The 17,430-nt window shown below is 37.5% G+C and overlaps 1 pseudogene; it reads right to left on the reverse strand.

Moving 5' to 3' along the window:
- Positions 1–722: 722 nt before the first annotated feature.
- LOC113289709 lies at positions 723–7,952 on the reverse strand (annotated as a pseudogene).
- Between the last annotated feature and the right edge of the window lie 9,478 nt (positions 7,953–17,430).

The following is a 17,430-nucleotide window of genomic DNA, read 5'->3' on the forward strand; positions in this document are numbered from 1 at the left end:
ACTTAGCAAAAAAAATTTTTTGAGTGGTGGTGTTGCGGGTAGGTGGTCATTGATGTGGTGAGTTGTGTTCGAATACCGCTGAGAGTTTTCAATGGTTGGATCTGGAAAGGAAGAGAGAGAAGCCTATAGCCAGCATGGTTAATGAAATCAAGTGAAGCCTATGGAACAAATGTGTGTACATCGCATGGAATGGACAAACTTATTCAACTGGCGACGAACTCTACGTCCGAAAACAAGAAATTAGACGTACAACAACAAGATGTATGGTCGTGAATAGAAAATCACCAAGTCATCATTTTTTTACTACTAATTTTTGGTTTCATGCTATATATTTGAATCCTTTTGATTGATATCTAATATCTATAATATGTTGGAATCTTTTTTATTGATATGTAAAATGATATGTTAGAATTCTTCAACCATTTTTGGAAGGAAACATATAAGGTAGCAAAATGCTATTAATTAGTTTACAAACAGAAATCTGTTTTATAAACTGTAATTTGTCACCATTACAATTAGCCGATAACATTTACAATTAATTTAAACTGCAATTAATTTTTTATTTTTTTTTGGGTCCGGCTTTCGCGTATAAAAAAAAATATTTAAACTACAACTAAAACTAAAACTGAATTATTTTTGGGCACGAAATGCAATTCCTTTATCGAGGAGCACTTATACAATTTTTGACGTCTTTTCTCTGCGCTAGTTGGAACAAAATAGTATTTTCAATACAAATTGACACCATCTACGGTTGATTTCATCGACAAATATACTATAGAGTAAACAAATGAAACCTAGTTTGGTTTCATTAAAAAAAAACTATAAGTAAATCATCAACAAGACTGGTTCCAAACATTAGTAAACCATAAGTAAGAATGATGAAACCAAAATTAGTTTCATAAAAAGAAACCATAAGTAAGCTACCAACAGAATTGGTTCCAACCATAAGTAACAAATGATGAAACCAAAATTTGCTTCCCACAAAAAAACATTAAGTAAAAATACCAACAAAAATTGGTTCCTAGCATATGTAAACTATAAGTCGAAATGGTGAAACCAAATATGGTAACATCAAAGAAACATTAAGTAAAAGCACCAACAAAAATTGGTTCCTAGGATATGTTATACCATAAGTTGGAATGGTGAAACCAAATCCGGTTAGATCAAAGACACCAATAAGTAAAAACACCAACAGAAATTGGTTCCTAGCATATTGAGACCATAATTCGAAATGGTAAAACCAAATCTGGTTACATTAAAGAAACATGAAGTAAAAACACCGACAAAATTTGTTCCTACCGTATGTTAACCATATGTGGAAATGGTGAAACCAAATCTGATTACATCAAGTACAAAATACCAACATAATTTTAAATTGGGGATCGTGCCTAATCAAGTGAAGACAATTGGGAAAACAGATGGAAACCTAATTATGGATAATCAAAGGAAAAAAGATGAATCCATATTTATGAAACCATGATAAATACCAATTACAGACTGATGTAATTGAAACCTAATTACAAAACCAATGATTTCAAAACAGATGAAACCCAATTATGCAAAATCAATGATGAAACCAAAATTGTGAAACCAAAAATCACTGATGCAAAATCACTAATACATGTTGATTTCAACGTTAAATAATCACCGAAGAACAATGAAACAAAATTATGTGTTTCCATTTACCTGTTGAAGATTTTTTGACTGTTTCCTTAAGCTTTTTCTTGATCTTTTCATCTTTCTTTCACTTGTTTCTTCACCGTTTTGATTTAGGTCAATAATTTTTTTCGATTTAGATTAGATTTCTGGTTATCGTGTCTATAAAATTGTTTTGATTTAGGTCAATAATTTGTTCCGATTTAGGTTAGATATCTGGTTATTGAGTTCATAAATTATTTTGTGAAGTATAAGAAGAGAGAATCGAAATTGGCATCAGATCTGAGTTTTTGGTTTTTGAGGGAAGGGAAGAGAAGAGAAGGTTTAAGGTGAAATGGTATCAAATTTACGTTGTAAAGTGATAAAAATAAGGTGCGATTATTTTTGTGGGCTCAGATATATGAAAGGGTAGTTTAAAGAGTTTAGGTTATTCGTGGTTTTTGTGATAGTTTTGTTTTGATGAGTTTTTTTTGTGAATGGACGGTGACATCTTTGGGTATAACCTACGACCTACAATACCTAATCTAATCATTGTGTTAAATTTTAAAAAGTACAAAGGGCTGCAGAAAGTGGTCGATGCAGAGGTGTGTTGCCCTTCCCATAAGTCCACTGCCAACCGATTATACCATACCAGCCACAACAAATTTCACATCATAATCTGCATCCTCAACCATCTGTCATATTTGACGACCTCATGCCTTCTTCCCTCTGAAGCCTACTGTTTAGATTCTCAACTGTATTTTTCGGGTTCATTTGGCAGAAACGCTCGGGCCACGAATTTATATAGAATGATTCTGGAGGGATCCTTTTGTGGGGTCCTCCAAATGGTATGTTGTACATCACCTGTCTAACCGATTCTTCGAAATCAGCTGTCTGACCTTTCTCCCTCTTGATAAAAATAGGGGCAAGAGCCTTTCTGTCAGGCTGGATGATAGTCCGAAATCCGTAATACAATCGATGCCCCATGACGTTGTTGGCGAAGTTGCTTGGACCGTCGTAAGTTGGCAAGAAAATGTCTGATAGAAGACAAACCATGTAATCCACAGCGGAGCCTAACATCCCACGAGTACCCTCTGCTAGTTCATCTGCTGAGAGTCCCATATATTGTGGTTTGCAAGGTGAGGAACTAGCGCTCTAAATGGCTTCATGAATCTATCCCCGTCAAAAACTCGCCAGCAGCAAGGTGACTGCGAGTAGAGTTATCAAATCCCATTGCACGTAAGATGAGACCTACCTGCAGAAAAAAGCGCCTTTGGAATGCAGTTATCAAAACAAGCAAACAAACATTGAAGTTTCAGGCAATCTCAATAAGAGAGGTAGACAACATTGAAAAGACATTATATGATGATGACAATATCAAACAAGTGTGATAATTTAAACTAGGTTTTCTCTGGTGGCGTATGATAAAAATTTACCAAGTTTTGTCACACAACAGACCTTGTGGCAACCTATGGGAGAGCCTCCCATCGAATTTGAGGCGAGCGAATATATCAGTGGACTGGGAAATATTGGTTGATAAATAGATGTGTAATCTAATTTAACTTGAAAATAACTACTGGAGGCTCAAGACTGCATGCCGTAATTAAGGTGGCAAAAAGAAGAAAAAAAATTGTATTAGCGCTCGATAGGAGAGGAAAATTCAGGCTTGCATGTTATCTGCATCCACACTTCTAACCTATTGAAGCTGAAGAATGCACAATACTAAAATTATTAGTTGATAGAATCGCATGGTAAGGATGACTACAAAGACTTGCCTCTTCTGGAGTTAACGGACATTTCCCAATAGCCCTTCTTCCATCGTAAACGAGTTCTTTCGGTGCAAAATTTTCTTCTCTGTATTTCTTTAATATTTTCTGTTCTGCAGGTGTAAAGATATCAAAGCACCTGCGATTTTGCACAAATATGAGATGGTTAGAAAGACGAATTGTTGTTGGCATCAATCAAAATCTATTCATCAAAACAAAAAATAATAATAAATTTCAAAGAAAATAAAATAATATCTCCAACAGAACCCAAATGCTGGTAATGAGCTCATATTTTAAGGATGTTGAACAGAAATGCACACTGACTCCATATCTCGATTGACATAGTGGTATAGTGGTACGATCAATTGCACAAGATTGGACTAATTTTGCAAAACCAGGTGATAAGCGCAATTCAAGCTAAGCACATCGCCTCATTGATACAAAGAGGAAGAACCTATTTGTCAAGGAAGACAAAGCGCTATTCTATATTATCTAGAAAATCATATCTATGGAGTGTAAAGGAGAAGTCTAGTGTGATGATTACTTCTTTCCACTGTCCCGAAAACATAGAGGTCCTGGAGAAAAATGGATGAAAGAGTATTATACAATTGATCCACAATTATTATATACATGTGTTCTAACGTATATGTTTATGACCCACAATTATTATACAGAGCGTTCTAACGTACAGAGCCAAACCACTCCATGAAGATGAATACTAACATTATAATAAGACGAAAACTTACCCAGCAAATGAAAGCATATCCATCTCAAACCGAAGATGTATTGACATGAAGTGGCCCTGCGAGCGGAGTTTGCTGACTATCGCCTGGCTGAGCTTCATAATTTGAGGCTTAAACCGAAGGGCGTGATAATTAACTCTGCATCTCAGCCTCTGATACTCAGCATTGTCAATCTCTTCTTCCAAACGATGTGAAAAGGGGGTGAGGTAAATGGCACCGTGTTCCTTCATCGCTTTTAAAGCAACTGTTTTATACCAACTAACAGGAGCATCTCTAGGGGGGCGAATCTGAAAGGGACAATTCAGAAACAGGCAAGAATTTTAGAACCTAGAGGACAGGGCTAAATACAACTTTTAAGCATTGATAGTCACACTGAATGTTATCTATTTCTCACCTGATGTGCTTTCAACTTCTTGGATTTTCCATGCTTGCTGATTTCAGAAAGGGTTTCCACAATACGCACGTCATACCTTAGTGATTTGATGAAATGCTCAACATCGTAGATTCCATGGAAACCACTGGATGCAAATAAAGTGTCATTAGAATTGTATTCAATATTAACACTGAAATGGTTGAAGATAAAGAGAATACTCTTTTTCGGTCCTGAAACACATTGTCTTTAGACACATGAATTGTCATCATAACAATTGCCATATAGCCTAACCTCGTACATGAAAAGGAATGGCCCACACTTTACACTGTTTTGAACAATACATATGAAAAAGAAAAGAAAAACGGTGCTTTCCTTTGGGATGTACAACACAGGCTATTTTCTTAGTTACCGTTTGAACAAACTCAAGACCAGTTTTACCTATAAACACACTCATAGAACACTCTAACAATAACTCTTGGAATTAAAAAGAAAGGCACCAATAGGCTATCACGCATGGATCAAACATACTAATATTGTCTATCAGATTAGACAACAAATAGATCGAACTACATTAATCTGACAAATGTAGTACAGGTTAGGAATCTGGTATCTATTATCATTCCAGTAAGCATTTGCATCTAACTCTGGCAATACTAGTGTTGCATCCATAATCCGTGCAGCAAGAACTGCATTACATATCTAGAATGTCAAAATGAAAAATATAAATAAATAAATCATTTGATACAGACATAAATGCACGAAGAAAACGGTCATTCAATTATAACTGAATAAATAACCGATCACCAAATTTTTACATTCTAGGGTATGAATCATTATAAAATTTACCAATATAATAGAACACTCACTTACGCATTTACAGCATATAAATTGCAGCATATTATCTAGTTTGCACATGCATATTATGTGATTCATGTCTGACTGTTCACGTGTCATTTTACATTTTTGACCAATGTGTTTGCTTACAAATTTGTCCCACAACTCTACAAAAGCAGAGACACATTGGAAATAGCAATGATTGACCAGCCAATGGCTTAAGAAAGAGAGCCATGGGCTTACCATGGTTGGACATGTTATGCCCTGTCCATGTAAGTCGCAACTCATGAGTCATGACCTGCCGAGGTGAGCCACATTCAAGTAAATGGTTGGGTACATATACCTTGACCATCTAATGGCAGGCCATGGCATGCCGAGTTGAGTCATTGTCTAATATAGATATGAGCATAAAAAAAAAACTATTGATTCAGAAGATTATATCTCCAAGATGTTAAATATCCACATTAAAGTGATTAAGGAAAACAAGTATTCTAAAAGCTGTAAGGCCTAAAAAAGGCAAACACAAACCCCAGTTCTTTGTTGATTCAAACCACCATTGCAACGGACACGCAAATAACCATTAGTCTCAACTGGAGGGGCTGCCACAAGAAAACGAACAGATCGATTTAGAGATTGGGGCTCTATAAACATGTTCCTGTTAATAACTAAAGAAAACACATATTAACAGTTTTCCTACGAGACGATGAACAGAAAATTCTACAAAGGGGTTAAAAGGAACTACGTAACATACGAGGCCAGTCAGATCGTGGAGCAGATGATGGTCTCCAACCACCAGATGCAGCAGTTTCCCATAGTTCATCCACGCTAATTGGTTTCTGATTATGGTGACATTTGTCAAGCCCAAAACTCGTTTAGAACAACAAACAGAAAAACAGATGAAAAGTAATTAGCTAGATCACAGTATGGTTCATGAACTTTTTATTTCAATAAGCAGACAGGTTTAGTGGTTAACAAGGTGAACACCTAGGTCATTCTATTCAGCTTCATTGTTATATCAATTTAGTGGCCCATAATCTTCACTGAATTTCTGTTCTTAATGAACACCACACCACAGGATAAAAGGGTATTTAGTCAAATTACATATAACGATACGTTGCATTTTCTCCAAACAGGATAGGTTTATGCAAAAATGGAATGTGGCATGTCCATTTACTGTTTGGTATAACTTCTATACTACTAAGTAGTCATAACATTTTCCAGTGAGCTCCTCTAATCTAGTGTTGGAGTCATTAGAAAAAGAAAACGAAAATAGGTTGCCATTCATATCATCATCATCATTCCCTATATTTCAAATCATTAAAATTGTGTCCAATACAACAACAATTTGATTCATAATGATAATTTCTTCCTAAATCTGATCAAATATAGGAATCTTACTTCGGAGTATAAAATATCGAAAAATATTTTCTGCTAAATATCTAGGGCTTAACTTGATTCCTGTCTATGAATGCAAACTGAAACAGAAATGAGCAAAAGAGTGAGATAGAGAACTTACACCGGAGCAAATTCCAGAGCGATTACTGGTACTCTTGAAAGTAGTGAAAAGAGAGATGCAACAGATCAAAAGAACGATGAGTGCAACAGATAATCGTTCCAATAATCCACGAAGTCCCCAGAGTTGTTTAAGCTGTCGATTTCCTCTCCTCCCAAATACATCTCCAGCCCTGAAAAACAAAAGCAAATACTTTATGAAACGAATCGTATAGTGAATCGCGAATCAAAGATTCACAGTCAATTTTTTATATGAATTGAGAAAAAAATTACATACAGTATATATAAATATACACTTAGGAACAAATAACATCCATCAATTTAAGTGTCACAGACTCAAAGTGGTATAGAATCTATGTTTCACTATACAAAATATGGTGTTAATACATTCTTATTACCAGCGTTTACTACCTTACAGTGTTCCCAAGTTGGATCAACTGGTTGCTTCGAACCACCAAAAGAAATCTTTGATTGTTTCTAAAAGGAAAGAATTCAATGAACACAACTAGACATGCATAAATTCAATGAACTACACGGGAAGTAAACTAATAAATTAATGAAAAACACATTATTAGAAATCAATTCCCATGAAAACCACTTCTGTTAAGAACCCAATTTTGAAAAAAAAAAAAAACAAAATAATCAATTAAGATTACACAATTTCAAACAAAGATCACTAAATACATGATTATGATTTCAATCACCGTGTACAGTGACTAACTAAACCAAGCACTACAAATACATTAGCACTTTGTAATGATTTCACCGTGTACTTACATGATTTCAATGATTTAATCTTTTGATTTCAATATAAACCATTCAAATAACTCCACTAACTTGATCTTTGATGGGTTCGGGGAATTCTTTGATCTCGATATTAGAATGGTAATGAATCTAATGATGAAAGAAGAAGTTGGATTATTTTAGGGGATTTCTTTGATCCAGAGAGTGGATTTTTTTGGAACCCTAGAAAGGAAGACGAAAGGTCAAAGTATCTCATCCAAATTTACTAAACTTGTTGCAACCATTTTTTTCTGTAAAAATGACCTACATTATGTGTTGTTTGCTAATCGTATAGGTGGTCTTCCACCTCAGTTGCATAAATTACAAATAGAATGATTTTTTTTAAGGACCATGTTTTTTTTTTTTTGAGGGACCATGATTTTATTAGGCCACATTTTTTATAGTGATATGGGGTGTTCTAAGGTGTTGAAATGACTAACCTATCCTTAACCTAATTTAATTTAAAACCAACCTAATAACCACCTCTATATATATAATTACCTCCTCCTCCCACCACCACCGCCGATTACCACAGCCACCGATTACCACCACCACCACCTACGATTATCACCACCACCAACCACCGATTACCACCACCACCACCAACCACCGCCGCCGATTACCACCACCACCACCACCTCCGATTATCACCACCACCAACCACCGATTACCACCACCACCTCCGATTACCACCACCACCAACAACCACCACCTCTATATATGTAGCTTAATTTAAAACATTAACAAAGATATTCTCACAAACTCATTACTTGTCATTCGTTTTTGGTGGAGTAAATGAAAAGTAATCATCAAAATGAGTTGAAAATGGAAGTTGCAAAGAGGTTTAATGGAGGTTTTTTTCAGAGAAAAGTTCGGTTACATCGCAAAAAAACAAGTCTCAGCCGAACTTTTAGTTCGGTTACGTCGCAAAACGTTCGGTTTAGTCGCAAAAAGTTTAGTTATCACGAATTAATTTTTTCTTAACCGAACTCGGAGTTCGGTTGATTCGCGAAAAATACTTGTAACCGAACTCCTTATATTAGAACAACACAAGTCCATAAGTTCGGTTCCTTCGCAAAATAAGGATATCACGAACTTTAAGTTCGGTTGGTAGAGCAGTTTGATATGTAACCGAACACACAAGATGTACACATATAAATTGTTAAGTTCAAAGTTCGGTTACCTACCATTTTATACCAGGTAACCGAATATAACACCGTAACCTTGGTGTTTTTTTTTATCGGTGAGTTCGGTTAGAGATTTGGGATAAAAGTTTGCGATCCAACCGAACTTCTTACACTTGGAATAATTTTTTTTAACGTAAAGTTCGGCCGGATAGTTGGTTGGTATGAACTTTGCGTACCAACCGAACTACGTACAGTTGGTAAAATTTTATTTTCACGTAAAGTTCGGTTAGTTATTTTTTCCAAAGCAACCGAACTTCTAGACCCTAAAGTTCGGTTACATTGCGGGCAAACCGAACATTACGCTGAACGACCAAAACCTCCATTAACGAGCGAGTTCGGTAACCTGCGTTTTTGGAAAACGTAACCGAACTACACTTTCAGGTGTATTTGGTTACATGTTCTTGACATATGATAACCGAACTGGCCCAAATCTACATAAAAAATTTCATTTTTTTGAAAGTTTTGAGCAACTAAACCAACATTATCTAAGTTTGAAGCATACCTGATAACCCAAATGCTCTTCCTCCGGTTGTGGTTGAACTCAAAAAAAATAAATTATTTTCCATGTTTTTCTTCTTCATCTTCTCTAACTTTACTCTCTCAATAATTCTTTATAATATTACTAATCATTACCCAAAATTAATCAAAAGGGTAGTTTAGGTATTAATATAAATATCTAGATAAGGAGTGACCTAGATTTACTTCTAAATGTCTTACTAAAAATAGAACCATGGTCCCCCAAAAAAACCATGGTCCCCAAAAAATCATTCTACAAATAGGTCAGTGATGTCCAGAGGACATACTAGCGAACCAAAACACCCTTCTGAAGCCCATCAACTCCCAACTGTTACACTTTTAAAGAACGATTTTTTGGGGCTACTCGAAAAAGGTGGGGGACTACTAAGTGATACGAACATCCATCCTACATTTTAAGGGGTGTCCTAAAGATTAGGAGAGGACTAATCTGCCCTCATCCTAATTAAGATTATAACTAATCCTAATAACCCACTCATCTAATCCACTAATTAAAACCTACTAATCTAACTCAGTAATTAAAACCTAAATAACCCTACTGATTAATTTCAGTTTCAAAAACTAAACCCTTCCTCTTCTTTCATCTTCTTCTTCTTCTTTTCCTCTTCTTCGTTAACATCGACGTTAATCGTCGATTCGAAAAAATTTCATCGTCGATTAATCAATCGTTTATAAACAATGCATTCCAAGCAGACTTCAAGAATTCCAGGATTGAGTCCGGAATTTGCACATATAGCGAATCTCCCAAATCAATTACAAATTGATAAACAAATCGAAGCAAAGTTGAGAGACAAAATCAAGCATCCAACAAGAAAAAAGAAGTCTGATTCGAGTCAAATGCAAATTCGTGGGTAATTTCCTTCATATCCATTCCTTTTAACTCGTTTTTTGTTGAAGAAATCGATTATAAATCATCAAAACCCATTGAAAATGGTAGTTACAGTAGACATTTCGGCTAGGAGAATTTTAGTAAACTCTAGATTTTGTTAATCGAACTTCTAGAAATAAGAACAGTTCGGTTAAGCAGCCTAATATCTGGTAACCGAACTACATAGTTCGGTGATCTAGAAAAAGAAACCTTCATAACCGAACTCATTGTTTCAATGGAAAAACTAAGTTCGGTTTTGTCGATAAATAAATTTGGGTAACCGAACTTTGGTAATATGTAGTTCGGTTACCCCGCAAGTTTTTACTGGTAACCGAACTTTAGTCTGGTAATAGATAAATTTTTGGTTCGGTTATCTCGCAAATTATACCAGTTAACCGAACTTTTGTCAGTTGACCCCAAATGTTGTGTTTACTTCATTCTTTAGTTCTATTTTATTTTATAACACAATATTCTATTTTGTTTGGCTCATACTTTGGTTTTTGTTCATTAGGAACAAAAGAAAAATATTTAATCCACACCTAGATGGGGATTTGAAAACTCTCACCCTTCATGGTAGAATACATTTAGATTTTCGAAACCGTAGTGCCAAAAATGTTAAACATGGAGGGGACTCGTTACCGGAAGTCAACCAAGAGAATGTTTGTAATGTAATCCAAGATGTCAATGAAGAAGTGATGGATAAAATAGATCATGTTTTTGAAGAATAGCAAGTAGATGAAGAGCAAGGCAATCAAGAGGATGAAGAGGAAGAAGAAGAGTATGAAGAGGAAGAAGAAGATGATGAAAGGAAGAGGCAGAACAACAAGAACAAGGCAAAGAAGGAGAAGAAGAGAAAGAGTTGGAAGAATAAAGAGAGAAAGAGTTTGAAGAAGAAGAAGGACAAGAGGAAGAGGATGACTCCGAAGAAGATGAAGAGGATGAAGAACTAGAAATTCAAGAAATTGTTCCTCTTAAAGAGAATAAGAAGCCGAAGCCGCCTGGTCCAAGATATTCACACATTCCTCGGGCTAATTTGTGTTTGTCACCTAAGAACCCAACTTATGGTACTCCAAAAGACGAAGGAGAAACATTGTTAGGCTACAAACACTCATGGGCTGCGAAGATTTATGCGACAAAGGTATTCTTAACAAACTAAACTAGTTATATATATTTTTTTGGACATGTGTTTCATTTCATTAGTTCCTTTGTTAAGTATTAATAGTGTGATGTTCTTTTTGTAGGATCATAATGATGTAGTTCGTCTTATTCGTCGTCAAAAGGCAAAATCATGGGATCTTAAATATGAGTGTGACGAGTTTGTTGCGAAGGTGAAAGAGTGTGTGTCATGGAAGCTCATCAATTACGCACATGAGAAATTTGACGTTTGTAGATGGGGAAAAACGATTTGCTGGTTTTTACAAAATTGGGGAGACGGTCGTGCGGGGGAGACTCCTTAAACCGAGCGAAATGTTTAACCTCACATAGATGCACTGCAAGAAGGGAGTGCTTTAAGTTCGAGAGATCAATTTGTAGGACTCCATCCTAAACCAAGACAATGGTCGTTCCAGAGTCAATTCGATCACAAGAGAGGATGGGTCGATCTGTAAGAGAGAAGCTGAGAAATGTGTGAGATCAATGGTGATCGAAGATTGTAGGTGTGTTGTGTATTCTGCGTGAAGAAATAACATAATTTAGGATTGATTGAATTTGCTCTGTTGAGAGTAATTTCTCAGATGTTGAGTTCTTAATCTCTTGTTATCTGTTGACGAGAGATTGTCTTGTTTTTCAATCATAATTCAGAGACTTATTATATTGCAAGAATTGTAAACACCTTGATCCCATGAAGTGTGACAGTTGCTCGATTCAAAGAATGGGGAAATTTAATTCGTGTTAAAACCAGTTGCTCATCGTGCAGAGACTTGGTTGATTTTCTACCCACTACTTTGCTAACTCCTCTAACTGCTTGCACGACTTGCTCACATTCTCATCGTGTATGAACACATGTTGTAGACCGCCAGACCAAAACCCTAATTGATATCCCCCATGTGACACGATTGATGTCTCATGTGATTATGGAGTCTGCAAGGCAGACTTAGTCAGTTGTTGACTTTATGAGACGATGAGTCTTTGTATTGTTGAGTTGAACATGATTTACAAATGTTCTAGAACTCATGAATTGAACATGTATGTTGAGACAAAGATATAATTGTTGAATAAATTGTTGATAGTTAAGGTGAGCGAATGTTGCTCATTTGATGGATTGTTGAATATTGATAGTTGAACCAGTATTCCTTAGTCTGAGAAAATATTGCTCATTTGATGAATTATTGGTAACATAACCAAATAAAATATTAATTTAGAATACTGGCAACTGAACCGAGTATAATTAATTAAAATGTTGATCACGGGATCAACGTAAAATTATTAGCGTTTGAATCTGAAATTATGAACCTTGGATTCGAAGACCCTAATTTCGATAAATTGATGATTTATTGAAAATCAACCACGGAGTGAAAGAGGGACCGACTACATGGGATGATGAGTCGACCATGTAATGCCCAGATGCTCTAGTGAGCAAAATACCAAAGTCTCTTGAAGACCATTTGGTGGAAAGATGATCAAATGCTGGTTTAATCATTTATTCAAATAATGTTCGTATGAACCTTAGGTAATAAAACCTAATAAATTATGAAAAGATGAAGTACCGACCAAGGGGTCATGAAACCGGCCCTGATTGGTCATGGGACCGACTGACGATCATTTTATGAAATTCTAAGTTGTTTGGAAGAGTTTGAACCTAATGCGAACAAATTAGATCAAATGATGAAAATGTGCGGGATCGGAAATTTTGATATTTTCTTATGTGTGTTTGAGCAACATTTTGAGAAAATATGAAGAATTCAAGGTTTTTTGCTCAAATAGAGGAAACTTCATAAGATGAAGGAAATAATAATAAAATAAAGAATCATGAAGTGTGGGACCGGCTATGGACAAGCATGGCCGGCCGGCCAATGAGCCCGGTCCCATGTCACTTTTCCTAATTTTATATTATTTTCATGATTTTAAGGAAATATCATGAAATCAAGGAGTTTCCTTGAAGTGAAGGAGTTTCCATGAGATGAAGGAAACAATAATAATAAGGCATTGGGGCGCAACTTGTTTCGCGTCTCCCTGCCAAATCCTTGTAAATTTGTGTATATTTTCGCTTTTTAATAAAATCCTTCGTGGCCCCTTTTATCGGGTTTGCCCTAACTGTGGAAAAACGGTCATTGCAATTTCATTGGCTCTGCAATGCCAAGAACCAGGCGATCATCGTCTTTACAGGATCTTCCATCATATGAGGATGAACCTGACAGTGATAAGAGTCATAGTCAGGTGGACGATTCAATGTCTCTCTGCCCTTTCAAGCATTTTGATGATTGTCAGGATGGATACAATGGATTGTGCAAAAACTTCCATTATACGGCACATTAAGGATCATCACTGGCCTTCTCAAACTAGCTTAACGGTATGCAAAGAAAGAATTGGTACTCACTTAAGTGTTTATCAGGCCTGGGAACACCTTCTAACTCTGATGGAGATGTGGCTTTGCGGTGATTGTATGAAAGTGCAATCATGGAAGCGCCCATGTCGTCCTCATGGGGGTAACATACTATTAGGTCCATTCAATGGCAGGTATGCAGATTTCCTAATACACAGCATCAATAAACCACAGGCTGAAGTAGAATCCGTATCAGTGTCCAACAACACGGATATTCCTGATGAATCGTTCGGTCTTTCGTTAGAACTGCTCGACTTGGTTTATCAGAAGCAAATTACGACAACAGCCAGCATTCCTCCCCCGTGTAGGTTGAATTTTTCCAGAGCATCGAAATCGGCACTGGACAAGGTGCTAGCAAAACCCACTGAATTACTCCCATGACTTCAACTACTGTTTCTACCTGTGTATACCCTTAATCTGTACATCCCTAACAACGCCAGTGAAGCTAGATCCAGTACACGGAAAAAGATGCAGATTGCTTCCACCAACAAATCCCTGGTAGAATGGGGACAACCTAATGGATGTACCAATATCGTCCAGCGTCTGTTGGCTTTGGCTCGTCAGAATCAACAACAGAAGCAAAACACCAAGAGACCTCAGCGCACCAAGAAAGCCAAGACCAGTGTAGAAGCTTGCCAGAAGAAATTGGGGGAAGGACACTACACAGCTGCCATACGTATCTTGTCGTCTGGGGATGTTGCACCTGCAACCCCAGAAACCCTTTATGAACTGCAACTGAAACACCCTTATTCACGACCTCCTGTCGTCCCTGCTGGTAACCCAAATGCTGCATCGGTAATTGTTGATGTCCAGTCTGTGTGGTCAAAGCATTGAAAAGCTTCCCGAAAGGAACATCATGTGGGAGGGACGGTCTCCGTGCTCAGCACTTGCTAGATGCAACGAGTGGCGCTGTTGCAACCGTGGCAGATGAGTTATTGTCGTCCATCACCGGAGTAGCAAACCTGTGGCTTGATGGCCAATGCCAACTATCTCTCGGAGAGTACATTTCCAGCGCACCATTAACACCTCTCCTTAAACCTGGTGGAGGCATTCACCCGATCGCAGTAGGTACGATATGGAGGCGTTTATGCTCTAAACTTACAACATCTGCAGTGCTTAAAGACATGACTAGTTACCTCGGAAACCATCAGTTTGGAGTTGGCACACCATGCGGAGGAGAAGGTATTTTACACTCGATGAATCGGCTTTTAGAATTGAAAGGTACTCATACTGACATGACTATGTTGCTTATCGATTTTACTAACGCCTTCAATATAGTTAGTCAGACTGTTTTGATTAACGAAGTACGTGAAAGATGTCTGAGCATTGCTAAATGGGTTGAATTCCGTTACGCGTGGCCTGCAAAGTTGTATTACAATGAACATACCTTAGCATCAGCACAAGGAGTCCAATAGGGAGACCCACTTGGGCCTCTACTTTTTTCCTTAGCTCTTCACCCATTGATATGCAAAATTACTGCACAATGTAAACTGGACCTGAATGTGTGGTACTTAGATGATGGGACACTGGTCGGAGAGACGATGGAAGTGGCGAAAGCTCTTCAGATCATACGAGAAAAAGGACCTGCAAGAGGCATGCAGCTGAACATACATAAGACATATATCTTTTGGCCACACCCTGACCCAATATGCAAAGATGTCTTCCCATCTACTATAGGCAGTCCAGAGACCAGTGTCAGTTTGCTCGGTGGTCCAGTAAGTCTGAATGACGAGTTCTGTAGCAATATCATCCAATATCGTGTAGACAAGACGTTGCATTTGATGGACTGTGTCAAGAAGCTCTGAGATCCACAGGCATAGCTTCTGCTACTTTGAAACTGCGCTGGAGTTTCAAAGTTATACTTTTCAACGCGTACAACGAGACCTCAATGCATGCAGGCAGCACAACAACGTTTCGATGAGTCTCTTATTCAGTTGCCTGCAGTATTTGATCACAAGTGATGGAGCAGGGTTTGGCCAACTTCAAAAACGTCTCTCCACTCTCCCAATAAGAGCCGATGGGTTAGGCGTTTAAACTTTGCATGACACCACCCAGTATGGCTATATAGCCTCTTGCTTCCAAACATAACATCTGCAGAGCCAAATTCTACAAGGTACACCTGGACTTAGCCCTCACTTTCAAACATCACTGGATCATTACATTCATGTATGTGGTTTATCTCCTTCATCTTTCAATATTAACGAAGTACCCCCACAGCCCATGCATTTACTGGCAACTCGTTATTATGATGCTATCATGAAAGATATACCATATACTTTTGTTTTGTCCGAGCGCGACTTTATCTTATGGCAGTGCAATACGAAACCCCATGCACAAGATTATCTAAAGGCAATCCCGATCCAAGGGATTAATCAGTCCTTAGGGCCACGACAGTTCAGGTCGGTACTCCAGTATCGCTTAGGTATACCGTTATTTGCAGAGGATAATATTTTTTCATGTTGTAATCGGGTTATGGATCGGTTCGGTGACCATGCCATCCATTGTGCTAGTGAAGTGGGTCTAAAGTATCGCCATGATATGGTTAGAGACCTGTGTTGTTGAGCTGTGCTATAAATATGGAGTAGCTGCAAGAAAAGAAGCGTCAATGGGTATCATATCTGACAGGAGCACCCCCCCTCAAACTGGCAGACCTCATGATATATAACTGGGAGAATGGAAAGGACATATGTGTCAACGTCACCGGCGTTTCACCATTTTCCAAAGGAGGGAACCGTGCCTTCACACCGGGTCACGCAATCTCAGCCGCTATCACACGCAAATGCAACAAATATGCTGACCTGTGTTCTACTCATGGATACGGTTTCGGGGTTTTAGCCTTTACGACTTTGGGGGAATTGAGTGAAGACATTATAATCCTTTTGAAAAGATTGAAGAACTGCATGGAAAGTCACGATGTCAACAATAACTTAGGCAGTTTTCTTTTCCTCAGGTTAGGCATCATTATTCAAATAGGCATTGGGGTGCAACTTGTTGCGCGTCTCCCTGCCAAGTCATTGTAAATTTCAGTATATATTTCTTCTTCTTAATAAAAGCCTTCGTGGCCCCTTTTCATAATAATAATAATAATAAAAAAATAAGGGGTGTGTGGGACCGGCCATGGCTAAGGCATGGTCGGCCAGCTAGGGCCCCGTTTCGTGAGCTTTTCCTTAATTTTATATTATTTTCATGATTTGAGGGAAATATCATGACATCAATGAATTTCATGAGATGAAGTAAATAATAATAACAAAGTAATAAAGTAATCATGAGGTGTGGGACCGGCCACAACTAGGCATAACCGGACTAGTAGCCTCGGTCCCATGGCACCTTTCCTAATTTTATATTATTTCCTTGATGTGAAGGAAATATCATGAAATCAAGGAATTTCATGAGATGAAGGAATTTTGTTCAAATGAAGGGATTTTCATGAGATCAAGGAAAAATAATAAAATATGATAAAATAAAGAAAGAGGAGTGGGACCAGCCACGACATGACCGTCCGGCCGGTGGGCCCGGTCCCTTAGCGCCTTAGCTAATATTTTATTATTATTATTTTTCTTCCTATTTTTCATAGGTTCATCATTCCTTCGTATTTTGGAATACTCGTTCATGCATTCAGGTGCTCGTTAGTGCATTATTGCTGAATACACTTCC

The sequence above is a fragment of the Papaver somniferum genome, chromosome 6 (genome assembly GCF_003573695.1).
Source record: "Papaver somniferum cultivar HN1 chromosome 6, ASM357369v1, whole genome shotgun sequence".
Taxonomy (NCBI): domain Eukaryota; kingdom Viridiplantae; phylum Streptophyta; class Magnoliopsida; order Ranunculales; family Papaveraceae; genus Papaver; species Papaver somniferum.